Genomic DNA, 25644 nt, shown 5'->3' on the forward strand with positions numbered 1-25644 from the left:
AGTAATTCCAGGTAGAAACATTTTACAAAAAGTTACTTCAATTCAAGAGGACAAGCCTGAGCAAAGGCAAGTCTTACTTGAAAGGTCTCTGGCCCTAAATAAGTAAAGGTGAATGACAACCTGCATTAAGAGTGTAACAGAATGAGACCGAGAGGAAATCAGTAACAGCTAAATTAGAACTTCAAGTATCCAGTGTCTTCCCTATTCATAAAGGGATGTGTTCCAGAGTTTCAGGGGAAATGGAGAACCCACAAATAGTGTATGATTAATGACAACAGAGATTTATTTGCTAAAACAAGGTTGTGCTTCTCACAAAATGCTTCAGAAGGTTGCTGACATTTCTCTCCATAGTCTTTTTCTTGGTATTTCTTAAGGCTTTCTCTTCATTTTTCCCACTTAAGAATCTCTTTAATGAACAGTAAAAGTTATTAGTTATTATTTAAATGCGCATCTTTTTATTGTTATTTGTGACAAAATGAGAAGTATTCATAAAACTCTTCATCAGAATACCAAGTACAATTGTGTCTCCAGGAAAAGCACTTAGTGCAATTTGAGTTAGAAACTGAACTTTATGCTTTTTCTACAGATCACCATTTTTACTTGAAAGAATGACTTACAAAGGATGGTCATTCTTTTGTTTATTTATTTCAATTAAAATATAACTGATTTATAATGTTGTATTAGTTTCAGTGGATTTCCCTTGTGGCTCAGCTGGTAAAGAATCTGCCTGCAATGCAGAAGACTTGGGTTCTTTCCCTGGGCTGGGAAGATCCCCTGGAGAAGGGAAAGGCTACCCACTCTAGTATTCTGGCCTAGAGAATTCCACGGAGTCGCAAAGACTCAGACACAATTGAGTGACTTTCAGTTCAATTCACTTAGTTTCAAATATATATATATATATATATATATATATACACATACACACACATACAAATAGCTGCCTTTATTTTTCTAATTATTGGTTTTTATTTTTCTGATTTTACTGCACTAGCTAGCATCTTTATTACAACATTTCATAAAAGTAGCACTGCTGGACTAGATTGTTTCCTTCTCATTCTCAAAGGGAAAGCTAACATTTCTCCATTACGCATGGTAATTGTTGTAGTTTTTGAAGCTACCGTATCGGATTAAAAAAATCCCCTGTAGTCTTGTTTCCTAAATTTTTTTTTAATAAAGAAAGAATATTGAATTCTTAAAAGTGCTTTTCCTGTGTGTGTTCAGATGATCATATATTTTTTTACACATTCTCTCAGTGGGGTAAATTATGTTGATTGATGTCCTAGTGTTAAACCAATTTCATATTGCTGATATAATCCCAACTTGGGGACAGTTAGGGACTCTTAAAATATTTTACTGGATTTTAAAATATTTTTTAAATAATGAAACTGGTACAGTATTCCTTTCCTATAATATTCCTAGCAGGTTTTGATGTCAACCATATACTTGCAAAAAATCATGGACCTTCAGTATTTTTATCAAGGGCAGGAATTTTATGTTCATCAAGTAAATTGTAAAGATGGGATAGGAAAAAAATAAAGTAGCATTTTAATCATATACTATGAATTGTGGTTTCTAAATTCTTTAAATTATTTTCTAAATTTTATGTTTTCTTAACACTATGAAACACAAATAGCAATCAGCATTAGGTTAATTATTTAAAGCATATAGTAATAAAAGCATTATTCCTTACTGAAAATTTTAAAAATGAGGACTAGAATGTCTTTAAAATTCTGAGGCTGAATTGGCAAGTCTAGTTAGTTATAGAAAATTGTCCCAGAACCCTGTCCTTTTAAAATCCGTTGAACAACCATACACACAGTGATAACTTTGCACACCTAGCACTTAGATGAAATCCTACAGGTTCAGGAAACAAGAGAAGGGATTAACCTGGTGCCCACAAGGGTTTGGCAGGGCAGCAAATGAGAGGCTCAGGTTGGCTGTAAGCACATGTAGGTATGTAGGAATGAGACCATCTTCCAACTTAAAGGAGGCAGTTGTGACTCAGGTTTAGCCAAATGCTGCTGTGAGGAAATGTGAGACCCAGAGTTGCCAAAAGAGCTGAAAATAAGACTTTCTCTTTCTTTCTTTGTTGTTTTGTAAAACTTGTTGATTTTTAAACAGTATCCTGTAGTCATAAAATGGGCTTCCCAAGTGGTGCTAGTGGCAAAGAACACTCTTGCCAATGCACAGACCTAAGAGAAGCGGGTTCGATCCCTGGGTTCAGAAGATCCCCTGAAGGAGGGCATGGCAACCCACTCCAGTATTCTTGCCTGGAGAATTCCATGAACAGAGGAGCCTGGCAGGCTATAGTGCATAATGTCGCAAAGATTCAGACATGACCAAAGCAACTTAGCACACATGCATGCAGCCACAAAACATGGTGTGGCCAAACGACACATGTCTGCTGGTTAGATATTAGATGTTTCTAGTTTGTGAAACTCTAGAGGAGAGGCTGTTGACTTCTTCCTATCCTAATTTGTAAAGTAACAGCAGGATAATGACCAGTTTACAGATTTCAGTTTGTCGTTTTCTTTTTTTTTTTTCTAAATTTTTATTAGTTGGAGGCTAATTACTTTACATCATTACAGTATTTTTTGTTATACATTGAAATGAATTAGCCATGGATTTACATGTACTCCCCATCCCAGTCCCCCCTCCCACCTCCCTCTCCACCCGATCCCTCTGGGTCTTCCCAGTGCACCAGGCCCGAGCACTTGTCTCATGTACCCAACCTGAGCTGGTTATCCGTTTCACCCTAGATAATATACATGTTTCAATGCTGTTCTCCTGAAACATCCCACCCTCGCCTTCTCCCAGAGTCCACAAGTCTGTTCCATACATCTGAGTCTCTTTTTCTGTTTTGCATATAGGGTTATCGTTACCATCTTTCTAAAGTCCATATATATGTGTTAGTATACTGTAATGGTCTTTATCTTTCTGGCTTACTTCGCTCTGTATAATGGGCTCCAGTTTCATCCATCTCATTAGAACTGATTCAAATGAATTCTTTTTAATGGCTGAGTAATATTCCATGGTGTATATGTACCACAGCTTCCTCATCCATTCGTCTGCTGATGGGCATCTGGGTTGTTTCCATGTCCTGGCTATTATAAACAGTGCTGCAATGAACATTGGGGTGCATGTGTCTCTTTCAGATCTGGTTTCCTTGGTGTGTATGCCCAGAAGTGGGATTGCTGGGTCATATGGCAGTTCTATTTCCAGCTTTTTAAGAAATCTCCACACTGTTTTCCATAGTGGCTGTACTAATTTGCATTCCCACCAACAGTGTAAGAGGGTTCCCTTTTCTCCACACCCTCTCCAGCATTTATTGCTTGTAGACTTTTGGATAGCAGCCATCCTGACTGGCGTATAATGGTACCTCATTGTGGTTTTGATTTGCATTTCTCTGATAATGAGTGATGTTGAGCATCTTTTCATAATGCTAGAATTTTTCCTGTATAATTAGGCCAGATCCACAACCTCACAGCTTCTCCATTTCTCTTCATGCTCCAATGCTGGTCGTTTCATCCCCCCTACTTTCTCAAACTCCTCTGGCTCTATGGATTATCAAACACATCCTGACCCCACTTGAAACTTCGATAGGATTACTGTATCTGTTTCTGTAATCAAACCATTATTCAAAGAGGCTAATTTTCTTGAGCAGCCTATTCAGCAGAGGCTCATAGTCTTTTGGTGTCAATGAAAACAGAAGGGAGATGAATAGTAGAATTGAAAGCAATAAGATCTTACAATTAATTGAGAATGAAGAGTATCTCCTTATAAAGAGATAATCCAAAAAAGCTGAAATTTGAGTCTATGTGACTAGGGAGATCTCAATGTTTCCACTAATATTTGTCTTGGCCAAGTCAAATTTCCTGTTATCCTAAAGTAGCATAAGCAAAAAAAAAAGTAGATTATGCTGAATTAATACCAAAATTTTCCCTGAAGGCACTATACTCTAGCACTTTTCTGAAAGATAAACAGTTTTGGTTATCCTGCTGGTAAGCAACAGTGAAAAGGGTTCAGATGACTAGTCCCAAACTTGAGTCTACTCCAGGATTTCCCAGAGTGTGTGTCAATGTATGAGTGTGTCAAAATTATTTGCAGTTAATTACTGGAAACATATTTTTCTGGGTGTTACTGAAAGGGGGTAGCCTGGATATTACTGGGAGTGAGCATTAGGAAAAAAATATTTTAATAGATACTTTAGGTGATTCTTATGAGTAATAAACATTGAGGTTTGAGTCACAAAGTGCATGTCCTTAGGCTTTTCTTCTCTGATAATGAGCACAAATAATACTGGCTTTGTCCAATCCCCTGGGTAATGGTAAGGATTAAATGAGATATTTCATCAATGAAAATGTTTTGAAAAATTCAGCACTCAGAAGAAGCAATGGTTGGAGGAATGAGTACCTGGCAAGAGATTTAATGACAAGAAAGAACTCTACAAAGTCTCAGGTCTTAAGAATGGCTAGAGGGCCTATGGGAGTTCTTCCCAAATCATTGAGTATTGAGAATGTCTCCCCATCTCTCCATCAACCTTCCTCCCCATTTTCATTCTGTCTTTAAACTAATTTTTATTGGAGTATAGTTGTTTTACAATGTTGTGTTAGCCAGCCCAGGCTGGATGCATGAGACAAGTGCTCGGGTCTGGTGCGCTGGGAAGACCCAGAGGAATCAGGTGGAGAGGGAGGTGGGAGGGGGGATCGGGATGGGGAATACATGTAAATCCATGGCTGATTCATGTAAATATATGACAAAAACCACTACAATATTGTAAAGTAATTAGCCTCCAACAAATAAAAATAAATGGAAAAAAAATGTTGTGTTAGTTTCTACTATACAGCAAAGTGAATCAGCCATACATATACATATTAGTTCAGTTCAGTCACTTAGTCATGTCCGACTCTTTGTGACCCTGTGGACTGCAGCATGCCAGGCCTCCCTGTCCATCACCATCTCCCAGCACTTACTCAAAATCATGTCCATTGAGTCGGTGATGCCATCCGACCATCTCATCCTCTGTCATCCCCTTCTCCTCCTGCCTTCAATCTTTCCCAGCATCAATGTCTTTTAAAATGAGTCAGCTCTTCACATCAGGTGGACAAAGTATTGGAGCTTCAGCTTCAACATCAGTCCTTCCAATGAATATTCAGGACTGATTTCTTTTAGGATGGACTGGTTGAATCTTCTTGCAGTCCAAGGGATTCTCAAGAGTCTTCTCCAACACCACAGTTCAAAAGATCAATTCTTCAGCACTCAGCTTTCTTTACGGTTCAGCTCTCACATCCACACATGACTACTGGGAAAATCAGCTTTAACTAGATGGACCTTTGTTGGCAAAGTATTGTCCCTGCTTTTTAATAGGCCGTCTAGGTTGGTCATAGTTTTTCTTCCAAGGAACAAGCATCTTTTAATTTTGTGGCTGCAGCCACCATCTGCAGTGATTTTGGAGCCCAAGAAAATAAAGTCTGTCACTGTTTCCATTTTTTCCCCATCTATTTGGCATGAAGTGATAGGACCAGATGCCATGATCTTCGTTTTTTGAAATTTGAGTTTTAAGCCAGCTTATTCACTCTCCTCTTTCACTTTTATCAAGAGGCTCTTTAGTTCCTCTTCGCTTTCTGCCACAAGGGTGGTGTCATCTGCATATCTGAGGTTATTGATATTTCTCCCACAAATCTTGATTCCAGTTTGTGCTTCATTCAGCTCAGCATTTTTATGATGTACTCTGCATGTAAGTTAAATAAACATGGTGACAATATACAGCCTTGAAGTACTCCTTCCCGAATTTGGAAGCAGTCTGTTTTTCCACGCCCAGTTCTAACTGTTGCTTTTTGACATGCATACAGGTTCCTCAGGAGGCAGGTAATGTGATCTGATACTCTCATGCCTTTAATGATTTTCCACAGTTTGTTGTGATTAACACACTTAAAGGCTTTGGTGTAGTCAAAAAGCAGAAGTAGACATTTTACGTATACATATAACTCCTCCCTTTTGAACTTCCTTCTCATTCATGTCATTTTTGACCTTTATTTCCATTCCAAGGAGAAAAGGCTCTTTCAAAAAGGCTCTCTCTCCCAGTCTCAATCACTTTCTCAATTTCTTTTCACCTTATTTTTACTCTGAATCTTTTTCTGATATGAGTTTCTCTCTCTGTTTCTCTCAGTCCTTCTTTTTTTTCTATCCCTCCCTCATCCAAACCAAAAACAAATAATGCCATGTAGAAAAACATGGTGGGGGTAATGTCTTTTATGTTGTGCATGCTGAGAAATGTTGCTCATGGCAGAGAATTGACTCTTCTCCATGCAAAGAAGATCTATTCTAACAGCTCCAGCTGAAAATTCCCAACGGAGATGAACATTAAGGAAGAGAATTGGACAGCTTGCCCCAGAATGAACATGTCTAGCAATAACAGAATGCAAATGAAGCAAGATGACTTGAGGCTAAATATACAGAAATTGCATGTTATAGTAAGATCATGCAATTTGGAGATCTGAAAGAGAACTTCAGTATCATTCAGTCAAATTGCAACATTCTATAGATGGAGAAATGAAAGCATACATAGGTTAAAAGATTGCTTGGCTCAGTCATGCAGTGAACTCATGGTCCCTGGTGACTAAAACCAGTGAGTCTTGGTTCAGAGGACAGTGCACCCCTCACGACTGCACAGAGTTGGCCTGTGACACCAGCTAGGGTTCAATGAGAAAAAAGGATAAGAACAGTATTACATTCCAAGTATATAGACTTATATATAAAGTAGGCATTCTTTTGCTTTCAATCTTTCCCAGTATCAGGGTCTTTTCTAATGAAGAAAGTGTCTTTTTTAAAGACTGAAGGCAAAAGAAGAAGAGGGCAGCAGAGGATGAGATGGCTAGGTAGCATCACCAATTCAATGAACATGAACCTGAGCAAATTCTGGGAGACAGTGAAGGATAGGGAAACCTTGCATGCTGCAGTCCATGGGATCTCAAGGAGTCAGGCATGACTGAGGGATGGAACTACAACAAGCCTTTCCTTATGAAATACACTCATAAATATTATATACATTGGAGGACTTCTGTGTCTTTACTTGACAAAGGAAAAAGCTGTCAGTCCTATGTCAAGTGCCCTCAGAGCATTTTGATTATTTATTGATCGGTGATAATTTTAAAACCTTGGGATAACTGAATTATTGGATGACTTTATTTTTGAACCGGATTAGTTAGGACAAAGTTATTTATTCAGCATTCTGAACGAAGCCTTCAGAGATGGAAAGGTGAAATCTGTAACTAGTGTGTCTTGAATTTCTATAATTTTATAGTGGGGGTGAGGATAAGTCTGACCTAAATGAATCAGGATTACCTGATGAACGGTGCCCAGAATAATAGGATATCAATTTTTTCTTGTGAGCAAGACAAAGGAATGATTCAATACTTGCATTCAGATAATCACTCCATTCTTTTGTGATTTGGACAGTCAATATAAACTAAAGGCAGGAGCTTTCTGCTATTTATACAACAAAAAGACAGCAGGTTAGCTTCATAAAGCAAATCAAACACATTCAGCTAACCAAGAGAGTATCCCAAAATGACACTCACAGCTTCTCCCCAACACAGGCCAAGGATTAAAAAAAACACTGTCTTCAGTCACTGAAAACAAATGCAGGAATGCCTTGGTATTTTCAACTCTGCTGATTTCTTAAGAAATATAGGTTTTCAAATTAAAGCAAGAACCAGTTAGTAAACATCACCCATATGCCCAAAGACAGTCAGAAAAAAACATAATCAATAGATGCTGTCTTTGCTTTCAAGAGATCTATATTCTGTTGGGTTGTAATAAAGTCTATTAACAGGTTTTTAAGAAATAGATAGCACTGTCATTTTTCTTTTTTCTATTTTGCAAATCTATAGAGTTTTAAACTTTGATATAAAACTTGTACCCAACAAATGAAGATGTTAGAAAACGAAAAATAAGGAAAAGCTTATTGACTCATATAATTTAATTATCTTCATCCCAATAATGCAATTACTATTACCAAATCTTTAAAGTAGTTGATTCTATGCATTTAAAAAGATGATTCTCACTTTAAAAACTGGATTTGCAGATATACAAAGATGGTGGAGGAGTAGGTGAACGTGGAGTACATCTCTCTCTACGGATACATCTCCTGATGTATACACCTTCAGACACAGAAGTGCATGCAGAACACCAGCTGAGCAGAAATGAGTACCTGACCAGTGGAAAAGAATATCTAGAACCACACAATATTCGGTAGGACAAAGGAACTAGGGGGAAAAAACAGAAGTGTTAGTAGGACTGGACCTGCCCTCGGTGGGTGGGGGAACTAAAGTGGGGTCTGATCCCCACAAAGGGGCAACTGTCTGAGTCAGAGGAGAAACATTTAAGGCTGAGAGTGAAAAAACTGACCTGTGGCAGCCTAAATGGAATGAGAATCACACAGTCCTTGCTGCAGCCATACATATACTGGACAGGAACCCTGGTCCCCTGGAAGGCGCAACAGCTGGGAGCTGGAGTTTAGGGATTGTGGAGCAATCCCAGGGTGAGGGCTGCTGTTGACTGCAGAGACAGATTGAGGGGATGTGAGGGAGATCATGGTGGGAAATGCTGGTGGAGGAAAGCCAAGGAGACATGAAAGCAAGGCAATACTGCTGAGTCACACGCAGCGGGTGGAGCAATCACCATAGCCTGTCTCTCCCCACACGCCAGCATTGGCAGCTGAACAATAGAGAGGCTGGCCCATCAACCCCTAACGCACTGAACTACAGAATAGGACCCCACCCAGGGTGCCCCTTTAAGTGCCTGACGCACTGATCTACAGAGTAGGACCCCACCCAGGGGGCCCCTCTATGTGCCTGATGCTCCAAACAACAGAGAAGTACCCCAGGCAAGGGAGCCCTCTAAGTGCCTGAAGGGGTGGAGCTACAGAGAAAGACTGGCCAAAGAGGCCTTCTGATGGCCAGCTACAAGAAGCTTGAGAAAAAGACTCTGATAGGGACATAACTCCTGTGGCAGAGGCAGTCTGTGTCCCTGCACACTTGGCACCACCAGGGTCCCCGCAAGCCAAGCAGCTGCGCCCCCTTCACGCTCAGCTCTCACTGGGGCAGAGCTGCCACAGGAAAAAAAAGTCTTGTGTCTGTGCGTGCAGGGTCACTTCGGTTGTGTCTGACTCTTTGTGACCCTGTGGACTGTGGCTTGCCAGGCTTCTCTGTCAGAGAGGGGGATTCTCCAGGCAAGAATACTGGAGTGTATTGGCCAATTCTGGTCATCATACCCTTCTAGAGCACTATATTTCCTGCTGCCCTAGCCTCCAATCCCCTGAGTACCTGGTGCTGCCAGAACCCCTGTGACCCAAGCAGCTGCTCCACCTCCATGCCTGGCCCTCACAGGGGCGAACCCAAGCCCTCCAGGGCAGCCTCAGGAGCAAACCCCAGTGGAACCACAGGCAGAGGTGGAAATAAAACCACAACTGAAACCCAGGGGCAGTGTGGCTAAGGAAGAAGACCCAAAACCTTCCCACCAGCTGTACAAGCTGCAGACTAAATCCACACGATCAAATAGGCAGACTCTGTGTCTATGGAATATGTAAAAGGGCATTGAGAGCTCCCACAAAAGAAAACGCACTAGTTCTGATAGCTGCAGATGTTGGAGGCAAGAACACACAGGAGTAGGACCAGATTAGTACCTGAGCTGCCCCCACAGCAGGTCCAGAGATCAGCACAGTGTTGTGTTGGAGGGCATCCAAGGGAAGTGAGGTAGACTCTGATTCCCAGCAAGCGATAAGACTCTGACAACAGTGACTCAAGAAAAACATTTATTATTCTTATTTTTTGACTTATTCTGTAGCTTATTTTGGATTTTCTGCCCCACCCCCACGTTGTAGTTGTCAATTTTATTGGCACTGAGAAATCCAGTTAAGCTTTTGAGCTCTTTTGTTTTTTCCTTAGTCACAACTTTTATACTTCTTATAAACCTCTGCCTCTATGTTGGACTTTTGCAGTTCTGCAAAGTTTTCCCTTTTTTTCTTTTTCTTTTTTTAATTTTAATTTTTTAAGGCTACTATTATTTTTTCTACATTTATTCCTTTGTTTTCTTTTCCTACTGTTGTTTTCCCCTTGCAAATCTTTAATGTATATAAATCTTCTTTATCTACATTTATTTAACTTTGCATATCTATTCTTCCTTTTCTTTCTTTCCTTTCCTCTCAATGTATTTATTACTTTTATTTCCATTGCTTTATTCTCCAACTGACACCTTGCTTTAGTTTTGTTTTCCAGTCGTGCTTTAGTTAATTTTGTTCTTGTAGATATAATTTTTAGTTTCCTTTGTTCACTGGGTCAATCTATTATACTTTGATTTTGCTGGACTGTTTTGATTTTCCTTATGGGTATATATGTATCTGTGTACATTCAGTCAACACTTTTTATTGTTGTTATAAACCTCTGCCTCTATGTTGCACTTTGCAGTTCTGTGTTTTCCTTTTTTTCCCCTTTTTTCTTTCCTCTCCTTTTTTTTCTTTTTTCTTTATAACTTTAATTCTTTTAAACATATTTTTTTCTACATTTATTCCTTTATTTGCCTTTCCTACTGTTCTTTCCCCGTTGCAGTTAATCTTTACTGTAGATAAACCTTCTTTATCTACCTCTACTTAACTCTGGATATCTATTCTTTCTTTTCTTTCCTCTCAACATATTTGTTAGATTGTTTTCATTGTTTCATTCCCCACTTGGAACCTTGTTTAGTTTTGTTTTCCAGTTTGTGCTTTAGTTAGTTTTGTTCTTAACTTGTAAATATAATTTTTTATTTCTTTGTTTGCCTGGTCTATCTACTGTACTGTATTTTTGTTGGACTATTTTGACTTTGCTCATGGGTGTATATGTATATGTGTATGTTTCATTATTTTAATTATCATTTGCTTGATTTTATAACTGTCATTTGTCTGGGGTTCATCTTTGGTTTCTCGTTTTTGGATATTTGTTCTAATCTCACTTAATACCAAAACAAACCATTTGTGGAATCTTCATTCCTGACCAGAGATCAAGCCTGAGCCTTTGAAGTAGGAGCACTGATTCCAAGATTCAACACTACCAGAGAACTAACCCTGCTGCTGCTGCTAAGTTGTTTCAATCGTGTCTGACCCTGTGTGACCCCATAGACGGAAGCCCACCAGGCTCCACTGTCCCTGGGATTCTCCAGGCAAGAACACTGGAGTGGGTTGCCATTTTCTTCTCCAATGCATGAAAGTGAAAAGTGAAAGTGCAGTCGCTCAGTCGTGTCCGACTCTTTGTGACCCCATGGACTGCAGCCTACCAGGTTCTTCTGTCCATGGGATTTTCCAGGCAAGAGTACTGGAGTGGGGTGCCAGGGAGTATCAAATAGTGAGAACTCTCACAAAGGAAACCACTTGAATACAAGACCCAGCATCACCCAACCACCAATAGCACCCTGTGCAGGATGCCTCACCTAAACAACAAACAAAGCAAAAATACAAACCCAATCATCAGCAGACAGGATTACCACCTCACTCAGCCTTGCCCAGCAGAGGCAAAACAAACAACAAACAAACACTCAGCACAAATCTCATCCTATACAAAGCTTACACAAACCACTGTGCTAACCTTAGGAGGGCAAAAACCAAAAGGAAGAAAGAATTCAACCTTCTTCAAGGAAAGAATTCAACTTTCCTTAAAGCCTGGGAAAAGGAGACCTCAAACATAATAAGTTAAAAAAGAAATAATGAAAAAGCTGAGAAATACTACACAAATGAAGCAACAAACTAGAAACACAGAATTCCAAATAAATGAACAGGAAATAGGCAGACTACATGAAAAAGAATTCAGGAAAGTGATAGTAAAGATGATCAAAAACCTTGAGAGCAAAATGGAGAAAATGCAAGAATCAATTAACAAACACCTAGAAGAATTAAAGAATAAGTATACAAACAACACAATTACCGAAATTAAAAATACTCTAGAAGGACTCAATAGAAGAATATCTGAAGCAGAAGAACGCATCAGTGAGCTGGAAGATAAAATGGTGGAAATAACTTCTGAAAAGCAGAATAAAGTAAAAAGAATGAAAAGAACTGAGGAAAGTCTCAGAGACCTCTGGGAGTATATCAAACATGGCAACATTCAAATTATAGGGGTCCCAGAAAGAAGAGAAGAAAGGGTCTGAGAAAATTTTTGAAGAGATTATAGTTGAAAATAACCCCAGCATGGAAAAGGAAATAGTTAATCAAGTCCAAGAGGCACAAAGAGTCCGATACAGGATAAACCTAAGGAGAAACATGCCAAGACACATACCAATCAAACTAACAAAGACTAAACACAAAGAAAGATTATTAAAAGCAGCAAGGGAGAAGCAACAAGTAACACACAAGGGAAACCCCATATGCTTAACAGCTGATCTTTCAGCAGAACTCTGCAGGCCAGAAGGGAATGCCAGGATACATTTAAAGTACTGAAAGGAAAAAATCTACAACCAAGATCACTGTGCCCGGCAAGTATCTCATTCAAAATTGATGGAGAAATAAAAATCTTTTCAGAAAAGCAAAAGTTAAGAGAGTTCAGTACCACCAAAACAGCTTTACAACAGATGTTAAAGGGACTTATATAGTCAAGAAATACAAGAAAAGAAAAAGATCTACAAAATCAAACCCCCCAAATTAAGAAAATGGCAATAGGAACATATATATCAATAATTAGTTTAAATGCAAATGGATTAAATGCTCCAACCAAAAGACACAGACTAGTTAAATGGATACAAAAACAAAACCCATATATATGCTGTCTACAAGAAACCCACTTCAGACCTGAAAACACATACAGAATGAAAGTGAGAGGATGGAAAATATATTCCATGCAAATGGAAAGCAAAAGAAGGCTGGAGTAGCAATCCTCATATCAGACAAAATAGACTTTAAAATAAAGAATATTACAAGAGATAAGGAAGGACACTACATAAGGATCAAGGATCAATCCAAGAGAAAGACATAACAATTGTAAATCTCTATGCATCCAACATAGGAAACCCCCAATACCTAAGACAAACACTAACAGACATAAAAGGAGAAGTTGACAGTAACATAATAATTGTAGGAGACTTTAATACCCTACTCACACCAATGGACAGATCATCAAAACAGAAAATTAATAACTAAACACAAGTCTTAAATGATACTTAGATGAGATGGATCTCATTGATATCTTCAGGACATTCCATCCAAATGCAGAAGAATACACCTTCTTCTCAAGTGCGCATGGAACATTCTCCAGGATAGACCACATATTGGGTCACAAATCAAACTTCAGTAAATTTAAGAAAATTGAAATCGTATCAAACGCCTTCTCTGACCACAATGCTATGAGAAAAAAAAGCTGTAAGAAACACAGACACATGGAAATTAAATGACATGTTTCTAAACAACCAACAGTTTAGTGAAGAAATCAAAAAGGAAATTAAAAATGTCTAGAAACAAATAACAATGGAAACATGGCAACTCAAAACCTATGGGATGCTGCAAAAGCAGTTCTAAGAGGGAAGTTTGTAGAATCCTATCTCAAGAAACAAGAAAAATATTGAATAGACAACTTAACTTTACATTTAAAACAACTGGAAAAATGAGAACAAACAACCCCCAAAATTAGTAGAAGGAAAGAAATCATAAAGATTTGAGCAGCAATAAATGAAAAAGAAATGAAAGAAGCAATAGTAGATTAATAAAACTAAAAGCTGGTTCTTTGAGAAGATAAACAAAATTGACAAGCCTTTAGCCAGGCTCATCAAGAAAAAAAAGTGAGAAGAATCAAATAAACAAAATTAGAAATGAAAAAGGGGAAGTTACAATAGACAATACAGAAATACAAAGGATTACAAGAAACTGTTATGAGCAACTAAATGGCAATAAAATAGATAACCTGGAAGAAATGGAAAGATTCTTAGAAAAGTTCAAATTTCCAAGACTAAGCCAGGAGGAAATAGAAATTATGAACAATCCATGTATAAGCACTGAAATTGAAGCTATGATCAAAAATTTCCCAAAAAGCAAAAGCCCAAGATCAGATGGATCAGATTCCATCCTGATCAGATGGAATTCACAGGAGAATTCTATCAAACATTTAGAGAAGAGCTAATGCCTATCCTTCTAAAACTCTTTCAAAAAATTGCAGAGGAAGGAACACTTCCAAACTCATTCTAAGAGGCCACCATTACCCTGATATCAAAACCAGACAAAGACACCCCCCAAAAAGAGAAAACTACAGGCCAATATCAGTGATGAACATAGATGCAATAATCCTCAACAAACTTTTAGCAAACACAATTCAGCAACACATCAAAAAGTGCACACACCATGATCAAGTTGAGTTTATCCCAGGGATGCAAGGATTCTTTAATATATGCAAATCAAACAATGTGATACACTATATTAATGAACTGAAAGATAAAAACCATAGAATCATCTCAATAGATGCAGATAAAGCCTTTGACAAAATTCTGCACCCATTTATGATTAAAACTCTTCAAAAAATGGGCATAGAAGGAACCTACCTCAACATACTAAGGGCTATATATGATAAGCCTATAGAAAACATTATTCTCAATGGTGAAAAACTGAAAGCATTCCCCCTAAGATCAGGAACAAGTCAATGGTGTGCACTTTCACCACTATTATTCAACATAGCTTTGGAAGTCCTAGCTATAGCAATAAGAGAATAAAAAAGAAAGAAAATGAATCCAGGTTGGAAAAGTAGAAGTAAAGCTCTCACTGTTTGCAGATGACATGATAGTATACACAGAAAACCCTAAAGATACTATCAGAAAATTACTGGAGCTAATCAGTGAATTTAGCAAAGTTGCAGGATACAAAATTAATACAAAGAAGTCACTTGCATTTCTATATACTAACAATGAAAAATCAGAATGAGAAATTAAGGAATCAATTTCATTCACCATTGCAACAAAAAGGATTAAATATCTAGGAATAAACTTACCTAAGGAAACAAAAGAACTGTACACAGAAAATTATCAGACCCTAATGAAAGAAATAAAAGATGACATAAACAGATAGGGAGATATATATTCCATGTTCCTGGGTAGGAAGAATCAATTCTGTGAAAATGACTATACTACCAAATGCAACCGACAGATTCGATGTGATCCCTATCAAATTACCAATGGCATTTTTCACAGAACTAGAACAAAAAATTTCACAATTCATATGGAAACATAAAAGACCCCAAATAGCCAAAGCAGTCTTGAGAAAGAAGAATGGAGCTGGAGGTACAAACCTTCCTGACTTTAGATTATACTACAAAACTACAGTCATCAAGACTGCATGGTACAGGCACAAAGACAGAAATATGAACAAATGGAATAAGATAGAAAGCCCAGAAATAAACCCATGCACCTATGGGTACCTTATTTTTGACAAAGGTGGCAAGAATATGCAATAGGGCAAAGACAGCCTCTTTAATAAATGGTGCTGGGAAAACTGGACAGCCATGTGTAAAAGAATGAAATTAGAACACTTCCTAACACCATATACAAAAATAAACTCAAAATTTAGGGTTAAAGACCTAAATGTAAGACCAGAAACTATAAAACTCTTAGAAGAAAACATAGGCAGAACACTCGATGACATAAAACAAAGCATGATCCTCTATGACCCACCTCCTAGTTTTTGAGTTATGGGAATTAAAGCAAAGGTAAACAAGTGGGACCTGATTAAACTTAAAAGTTTTTGCACAGCAAAGAAAACTGTAAGCAAGATGAAAAGACAACCCTCAGAATGGGAGAAAATAACAGCAAATGAAACAACTGACAAAGAATTAATTTCCAATATATACAAGCAGCTCATCCAACTCAATGCCAGAAAAACAAACAAGCCAATCAAATAGTGGGAAAAAGACCTAAAGAGACATTTCTCCAAAGAAGACATACGAATGGTTAACAAAGACATGAAAAGATGCTCAACAGTGCTCATTATTAGAGAAATGAAAATCAAAACTACAATGGAAAAAAAAAAAACTACAATGAGATATCACCTCACACCAGTCAGAATGGCCATCATCAAAAAGTCTCCAAACAATAAATACTGGAGAGAGTGTGGAGAAAAGAGAACACTTTTGACTGTTGGTGGGAATGTAAATTAATACAGTCAACTATGGAAGACAGTATGGAGATCCCTTAAAAAACTAGGAATAAAACCACCATATGACCCAGCAATCCCACTCCTAGGCATATACCCTGTAAACCAAAATTGAAAGGGACACATGTATCCCATTGTTCATTGCAGCACTATTTACAATAGCTAGAATGTGGAAGCAACCTAGATGTCTATCAACAGATGAATGGATAAAGAAATGTGGTACATATACACAATGGAATGTTACTCAGCCATAAAAAGGAATACATTTGAGTCAGTCCTAATGAGGTAGATGAACCTAGAACCTATTATACAGAGTGAAGCAAGTCAGAAAGAGAAAGATAAATATTGTATTCTAACGCATATATACAGAATCTAGAACAATGGTACTGAAGAATTTATTTACAGGGAAACAATGGAGAAACCGACATAGAGAATAGACTTATGGACATGGGGAGAGGGAAGGTGAGGGTGAGATGTTTGGAAAGTGTAACATGGAAACTTACACTACCATATGTAAAATAGATAGCAACAGGAATTTGCTGTATATCTCAGAAACTCAAATAGGGGCTCTGTATATATCAGAGGCGTGGAATGGAAAGGGAGATGGGAGGGAGGTTCAAAAGGGAGGTGATATATGTATACCTATGGCTGATTCATGTTGAGGTTTGACAGAAAACAGCAAAATTCTGTAAAGCAATTATCCTTCAATAAAAAAAAATGAAAAGAAAATGAAAAAAAAAAAACAAAAACCACTGGAGTTTTGGAAGGAGGGATAATTAGGGAATGCCTCATTGTGGGATAGAGAGATAGTCACAACAGCCTTGAGCTGACAACTACAGGAGTGGCCTCAGTTCCCCAGGGAAAGTGTCCAAGAGTTCAGTATGTATGTCCTGACACTTACTAAATTCCCTGGAGGGCCGACTTCACAGTTCAAACCACACATACACAAACACACACACATATACACACAAAATCACTTCTTTTCCCACTTCAGTTAAAAATAAGTTCAATGTGTGATACAAATGATTTCCTGTGTTTTGTGTGTGTGATTTTTATAACTCGGGTATGATTTCAACACATGGTAATTTGAATGTGTAGCAGCCATAAACATATTTAAAGATATATGATTCAAGCAGTTATAATGGGTTGGCAGTTAAAGGCCTAGCCAGTTAGAAAGAATTCTTAAATTTATTAAATGTGTTCTTCATCTGTTGATTCCATGAGTTAAATATTAGGTTGCATATTAATAACTAAATTTTAATAGTGATATATGACCTACATATAACATCTAAACATATAAACATCTAAAAATCTGTTTTCCACTTAGCATTTAACACCAGTATTCTGTCAGCAATGATTGTTTTTCTCATTTTTAGGTATAGAAACTGAGGATAACAAGCATATAGGATCTTGGCCAACTTTAACATACTAAGAAGCTAGATTCAAAGTTGGTTCTCACATTAAGACCAAAGTTCCTTCCACTAACATATCCCACCTCTCAGAGTAAGCAATGCTCAATACTTTAAGACAGGAAATCATATTTGAGGAAGTTGAAAATCTCAGTCTGAAAGTTGAAATTTTTATTAAATACATATACAATTTTGCTTATTAATTTGAGTGATTAGTTTATACATGGAGTTAAATAACTTACAAACCTTAAAGGGATACTAGATAATATACTAGTCTGTATATGTCAAATTATGCCTGTATATAATGTGGTTAAGAACAGAACTGGCAATCATATTCCAATCCAACATGAGTTCTATTGTGAACATTTTTTATGTGCTGATTTTTCCCTTTGTGAGAATCCACATTGTAGTTATTTAAATATTTGCTGATCCTAGATTGAAATCAACTTGGCAATGAAGTAGTTTATCTAAGGAATGGGATATTATAAACTGTAGGATTCTGAGTTCTCAAGTTCAGCAAAACATAGAGTCACTATACGCTGGGATATTATTCTTGGTGTTTATATATATTACCTCACATGATCTTTCTAATGTCCCCATGAGGTAAGACTGTATTCATCCATGTTTTATAGCTGAAAAAGTTGAAGGTTAAGTAACTTGCCCAAGTTCACACAGATAGTAAGTGGCAGAGCTGGAATTTGAATCCAGACTGTCTGGCTCCAGGAGAATTATAAATGTGACACTAGGTAATTAATTACCAATAGTTATTTCCTCTTCACTTCTTTCCTTCTCTTTTAAGTCCTATATTAGCTTCACTGACATTTATACTAGAACAAAGAACATTTTTTTTTCAACCAACACAATAGTGGGTAGGTAGGGAAATGCCTAAAATTTCTTTCAACTCAATCATTAATAATTAATTGAATTCAAGATATTCAGAGGCTAATTATCAACAAGTAGAAATTCATTCATTGCATTGCAGTCTTAGTTTGATGTTTACAGGTACTGAAGGCGCTATGAGAGGCAACAGTGCTTCTAAATTACTCAAGTAGTGAGTCTCTACCCTTAATCTTTTCAGTCAGAGAAACTCAACTTTGTAGTTCCACTACATTGGAGGACAGCAAGCTAGAAGGGAAATTTTGAAGAACAGTGTTCTCTGATTTTAAGCACTATCACTCTATGATAACTTTCAAGCCTCAGTGTTCTAATCAGTAAAATGGAAATGATAAACTAGGCCTTGAAATGTTGTGATAGAAGAAGTAAGGCATGTAAAGTGCCAGCCGTCACAAACAGTAGATGTCAGTAGATGTTGTGACAATATTTATCTGGGTTAACTTAGACCAGACACAGTTGTGATCACCATTCTCTGGGTTTTGACACAACTAATTTAGGTTGGGGTCAGAATATGACTGATTAAACAGAATACAAATCACTTTACATTTCAGATGAAAGTGAAAGTGTCAGTCACTCAGTCGTGTCCGACTCTTTGTGACCCCATGGAACATGGCCCACCAGGCTCCTCTGTCCATGGAATTCTCCAGGCAAGAACACTGGAGTGGGCAGCCACATTTCAGATGAGCAGCACATTAAGAGTAAAATCAATTCATTGACATTTTGACTATCGACCTTACAATATAATTCATTACTGACTCAAATACAGACAGATGATTGCCTTAGAAAAGGACCTGCTTGGAATACTGTTTAACTTATTCAACAAAAGCTTTTTAGATTTTTTTTTCCTTGAAGTGAAGAGGAAGAAAGTAGTGAATATTAATTAGAGTATCAGAGAAATTCTGGTATAATTTATATACATTACCATCCAAACCAAAATGTTCCCATCAAAAAATTATAAATCCTGGCTTTCTCAAAAAGCAGGGCCAAACAAGGGTTTGTGTGCAATTTGTAGAGGAAAGTACTCACAGGATAAAGAGGAGATGACTAAAGCAGTGAAATCAGAGCAGTCGTAGAAGAGGAAAGCATTTATTCACTGGTCCCATTCTTCTTTTTGGCAAAGGCTAGAGTGCACGATTGAAGCGACTTAGCAGCAGCAGCAGCAGAGTGCTAAGGCTCTTATATGTCTAGCTCAGATACATAACTGTGCCATGCACGCTTCTGTAACTGAAGCATGCCTTAGGATCAGAACAACATCAGACAGGAAAGCAAGAGATACTCATTCATGTGAGACAAGATACTGTCAAGCTACACCTGACAGGTTGCCATAGCAATGGTTAGACTAAACACATCCGGAGAGGATGTAGGTGGCTGCTTCTATTTAGAGACTGGTTATGATTATCCCTACTGATATGTATGCTACAAGACACAAAACCTCTATTGATGTTTAGAAAACTACTTTTTTATGGTTGCTGAAATTGGGGAATCATATAGTGGCCTCTCTAAATGTAACTGACATCACTACTGTTTCCCTTGCTACTGCTGATGGTGTGCAAAAAGATCTTATTTGTCAATGAAAAGAACTTCTTTAAACACTCAACAGCCATTATCATCCTAACCTGATAGAGCTATAGTGACCCACAGGAATTCGGTAACAGGAAAGGAGACACTCATTACACTGGAATTGAATGGAATGTCGCTTAGAGTAAATTCCTGCTTTGACATTCAGTGTTTAGAAAAGCATATCTCAAATTGTTCTCAAAGGTGAAGAGGAAGTTGGAAAGTAATGACCAAGACAAAAAGAATATAAAGAACTTGGATTAGACAATTATTTGCAAGTTAAAATATTTCCCTGAAGCTTGAAATACTTCATCAATGAAAAGGAAAGGATGGGCAATTAACCAGTAAATTAGAAGCTCTCTGAAACCTTCAAATGTTTATCTTTTTACCCTCAATATATAAATAATTATGATCAGCAAGATAAAACTGCCAGACAATTTGCTGACAACTGTTATGAATCTCTTGAAAATAAAAATTCTAGAATGACCACTTCTATTTTTAGACAGAGATCACTGATGAAAAAAAAAAAAAAAGTGTAGTAAAGAAAAAATGCAAAATAAATGGCTTGGAAACTGAATACTTTTCCCATTTAATTTGTTTCCACACTGGTTCACTTTTTACAGTAGATCACCCATCTCAGGTAAGTTCTATCGGTAAGTGTTTAAGAGAAGGTAATAAGTAAGATAATCTGCTCTGAAGTAACTCATATGCTACCTAAAATAACATATGAATTAATGATGTATGATATTTATTTGACTTTCTTCCAAATTCTCTTTTGTGAACTTTGCTTTAAGAAAAAAAAGCCATTTTGTATTTTTGAGAAGTGAGGAGCAAGGTTTCTCCTTGAATATGTATAACTTTAAGAAAATATTACATAAAATATTTGACATCCAAAAAAGAGACGAAGCATTCAATTGGCCCAAAATTCATTTGGGTTTTTCTATCACATCTTACAGAAAAATCTAAATGAAGTTTTTGGCCTACCCAACAGAATCAGTTCTATTTAGATACTCTTTCTCCCAATGATTATGGTCAGAGTAGCTTATCCTTCCAGATTTGTTGTAAATTACTATCACCTGATACTAGATTGTCTACCTATCCCTATCATCTCCTCTGTTACAGTTTGGAAAAGACTTACTTTGATAAGAAGCCCCTTTCCTTATATTTGGTGCTCACTTCCATAGCCAGGAATCAAAATAATTCACTTGTTTCCATGTTATGTTCTGTGATTCATACCTGTCCATAATCTTTTCACAAGGATAAGATGTGTGGTTAGTTGCTCAGTCATGTCCGACTCTGTGAACCCATGGACTATAGCTCGCCAAGCTCCTCTGTCCCTGGGGATTCTCCAGGCAAGAATACTGGAATGGGTTGCCATGCCCTCCTCAAAGGGAATCTTCCCTACCCAGGGATCAAACCCAGGTCTCCCACATTGCAGGCAGATTCTTTACCATCTGAGCCACTGGGAAGCCCTTTCACAAAGATAAGGTAGTAAACAATGTGATTACCCAATGAAGACATTAAAAATGAAAAAAAAAAAAAGGAATAATATGTCATGCATTTATGTATTCATTCAGCTTATTATATCCTTATATTTAAAACTGTTACTACACAAATTATAATAAATATGACCTTTACTTTCAAGATGCTTATAGTCTAGTAGAGGAGATATGCACACAAATGACTATGAAAATAATTGCCACAAGTCAGTTATAAATATCAACATCCAGAAGAGAAATAAATTGCTTCTCTATGTTACTAATCTTCCATTGGGCAGGACAAGACTAAAAACTCTTGGGAAACAAGTGTAAAGAACACTCATTCCTTACCATCACCTCCAGGCACAGGTGGGCCACTATGCACCAGACAAATTTAATCTATCATTGGACATCTCTATTTGAGTATTTTATTAGGATTTCAAACTCACCATGTCCAAAATCAAATTCACCTAAACCGTTTCCTCCTATCTTTCCCCAGCCCTGGTGCCAATCTATATCCCTATTTGTTATTCATATAACATTCTCTCTACATCTCAGTTATTTTCTCTCTCATAATCAGTCAATAACATGTCAAATCAGAAACTGTCTACCTCCTTAAAGCTCTTCACTGACCCTTCTTTTCATTTTATTGATTTGTAATAACATTTGCACCATTTTCTTTAGTTTTTATTTCTCCTGACTATAATAGTCTAATCTTTATCCTGCTGACAGATTAATCTTCTCAATTGATAGCCCCAAATACATAATTCCCATGCTCAAACATATTTAGAGTCTTCAAAATAGTTAACTATCTGAGTCAATGTTTCTAACCTTGGCATTCAACATATTCTGAGACTATATTTCCAACACTTAACCTCTGTCCAACCTATCACCTCCTTATATTTCTAGACTAGAACATAGTGCTTTAAAGTTCCTACTCAAGAAATTTCATCCATCCAGGATCTCCAGTTTTTCAAGTATCAAAGTTTATCATAATTTCCATTTTTATATGAAGGCTTTGTTGATATTCCTACACTCCAAACTAAGCTAGTTGTGAATTCTCCATAAACATTACTACTACTTAAGACTTCTAATATAATCAAACTTATAAATTGGGGGTAGAGTTAAGGTTGGAGGATGAGCCAATTATTTGACTAATCCTCCTCTTCCCCTCTTCTAGGGCAAGAGTTGAGTCTTATTGATTTCTATAAACCTACAGTGTCTAGCATAGTATCTGTCTTATAGTGTATTCGATCTATTTTTTTCCTGTGAAATAGAATGTTCAACCCCTAACAAATAAATTTCAACAAGCAGTTAAATTCATCTTCAAACACCAATAATGTGATGTTTGCTCCTGCCTGCAAAAGCCTTAAACATTTTAATCTTTCTTAAGTTAATGCAAAGTTCAAAAAGGCAAATGACACTTGAAAAATAAATTACTTCCAGGGCCTCCTTTTTCTTGGAATCCTTCTTCATTTAATTTTTCTCATTCCTGACAGTCAAAAACTCATCGATCTAGACTTAAAAGCCTGAGGAGCTTAAAGTCACTGTAGGGGTCTGTTCAGTTTTAAATACAATTTAGAAAACCTTGAGAAAGAAGGACAGGTCTTTTTCAGGAAGCTCCCATACATATTTCAATAGAACAACTCTCCAAATTAGAGATTATAAAATATTATACCACCAACGAAGTAATAGAAAAAGTCACTCACTGCCATACAGAAAGATTTCCTTGATTTTCATGAAGTGTACAAAAGACTATATTGTATTTATTTAAATCTGAGACTGACAAAAAGATCAGAAATAAAAAGAAAGGTAGTAATTTCTCTAAAAGATCATTATTTAGGAATAAATTACCATGCAAAAAAAAAAAAAAAAAAAGCATGGACCTTCTTGACAACTTGTGAATTTAAGGCAGATGAAATGCCTCCCGCAGTACCCCTATAATCAACTCTGCTGATGAAGTATGTTAAGTATTCTAAGCTTGGGGAACATATAAAGCTTTGAAATCAATGTGTTTCCGGTACAGGGGATTAGGAAAAGAACTTAATAAATCAGCTTAGGAAATGCTTCATTTCCTGTACCGTATCTGGGAAGGAAAACAGAAAACAGGCAGAACCAGGTGCAGCAAAATCATATATGTGGATGAGAAAATCTCTTCCAATTCTTCTAGACCTCACTCAGCTGGTCAGTTTATGCTCTCTGGAGCTAGTGCTCCTTTTTCTAGGATAAATGGGGTGGATTTTACAGACACTTGCCTTAAATTAACAAAGGCTCATTGACAGAGGCTGAAGCAGATAGTCATTATGTAACTGTTGTCTCTGCTCAAATGAGAAATTATTTCAGCTGGGTTAAAAGTTCCTTAGAAAGAAGATACTACTAACAGAGAGGTTGGGATCTTTGCCAGTGAGCTAACGGACCTCGGTATTTTCTTAACATGACCATAACAGAAAAAAATCTGCCAGGTCATCTCTGGGTTATTCTTCACCTTTCCATCTTCCTTACAGTCAGGTTTTGCAGCCTGATTCTATGGATTCTATTCCAATTTGCTTTCAGAAATACATGTAATCCATTCAGAGTTTAACAATGCAAGGGAAGTAGTATACTTATTGATGCTTGCAGACCTGGGATGGCAAACATCTGAACTCAGACGTTCAGAATTTATATTGACTTGACACGTGTTTATGAACAGTGTTTCTCATAGCACCAATTCCGATCAATCTCCCCCATGCGAACTGCAGAGTTATTTATAAGCTAGTGCATTGATTTCTGTGTCACCTCATGAATAATTTTTGTTCTGAAAAAATCAGAACTTTGTAAATCATCTAAGCTAACTTTTGGTCTTAATACCCACTGCAACTTAAATCTGGAAGCTCCCAGATGGGTTGTAATCAATTTGATTTTGTAGTGTTTGGATATTTGTCCTAAATGTATACACATATTTTGAGAAATTAATGATAAATATTGTTCAAGAAGGAGTGTGTTTATTTTTTCTTACATAATCACTGCAAATTGGAATTTTGTAATCAGTGGACTTTTGAAAAGAGCACACGCAAAATAAAATTCGGGGCTGTGCTGGTAGCTTAGATGGTAAAGAATCCACATGCAATGTGGGAGACCTGGGTTCAATCCCTGAGTTGGGAAGATCCCCAAGAGGAGGAAATGGAAAAATAAAATTAGAATTGTTTTTCTTCCAGGGCTCCTCAGAGTCAGAATTAATGTGTCCCAACTGTGTTCTTTTATGATAGCATTTTGTATTTTGGTTTTTGCACTTATTAAATCTGTCTTGTGTTAGAATTGCATGTTTATTTCTCCCAGTGGTGTATTTACCACTATGGGCAAGGACAATGTCTTACTCATTTTTGCATACCTTGTACTGCTGAGTACATGGTGGGAGCCTAATAAATATTGATTAAATTTAATTACTTACAGTACATCTCTCTGGAAGGGTTAATAGTCAAATGTAATCATTACTTGCAAATGGTTATTAATATAGTCAGGGCTTATATAGGTGTATATATATCCTTTATCTAAGTTTCAGAACCTGCAGTCAATCAGTAGGGTTTTTATGTCTATAAATTCCCTGAAATGTTACACAAAATTTTGTACATATATGTGTAGATATGTGCTTATTTCTAAAGCAAGCATCTCTACAATTTAATCAAGTGATTCTCCTCCTTTCTCACTCTCCCCTCTCAAGATTTTAAGATTCACCTCCCCAGGGAGCTTTATCCAACCGCTCTATCAGAGGCAGAAAACAGTTGGGACAAATAATTGACCAGCAACCGCAACAGAACATTTCTGATTATTATAGCGTTTCACCCATACATGACAGCCTTCTTGTCTGTAGACTTACATCTGAAAAGAGTACATTTTTGAGAAATAGCCCATTTTTAACCAGCATATAACCCTCAGATTGTGGCTTTCCAGAAAGGCTACTGTACATTCCCAGCACCTTTTGGATGCCACGGAACACACTGGAAGGCCGCTGCCGCAACAAACGTTTTCCTTCAGTGGAAACAAGCATCCTCTCTGTGGTGCCTTTTCCAGGCACTCTCCAGCCACACGCACACGTTCAGCTCAGCAAATGCACTGCTGCATCTGAATTTCAGGGCAAACTCCCTGGAGGTAAACTGAGGCTCAGAGTGCCTGACGGGTG

The 25644-nt window shown here is 37.3% G+C and overlaps 1 protein-coding gene across 6 annotated transcripts in view; it reads right to left on the reverse strand.

The window, feature by feature from the left end:
• Positions 1-25644, reverse strand: part of EMCN (endomucin) — a 126548-nt gene that overhangs the window by 100613 nt on the left and 291 nt on the right. The gene's annotated exons all lie outside the window — the stretch shown is intronic.

This window comes from Odocoileus virginianus, chromosome 21 (genome assembly GCF_023699985.2).
Source record: "Odocoileus virginianus isolate 20LAN1187 ecotype Illinois chromosome 21, Ovbor_1.2, whole genome shotgun sequence".
NCBI lineage: Eukaryota > Metazoa > Chordata > Mammalia > Artiodactyla > Cervidae > Odocoileus > Odocoileus virginianus.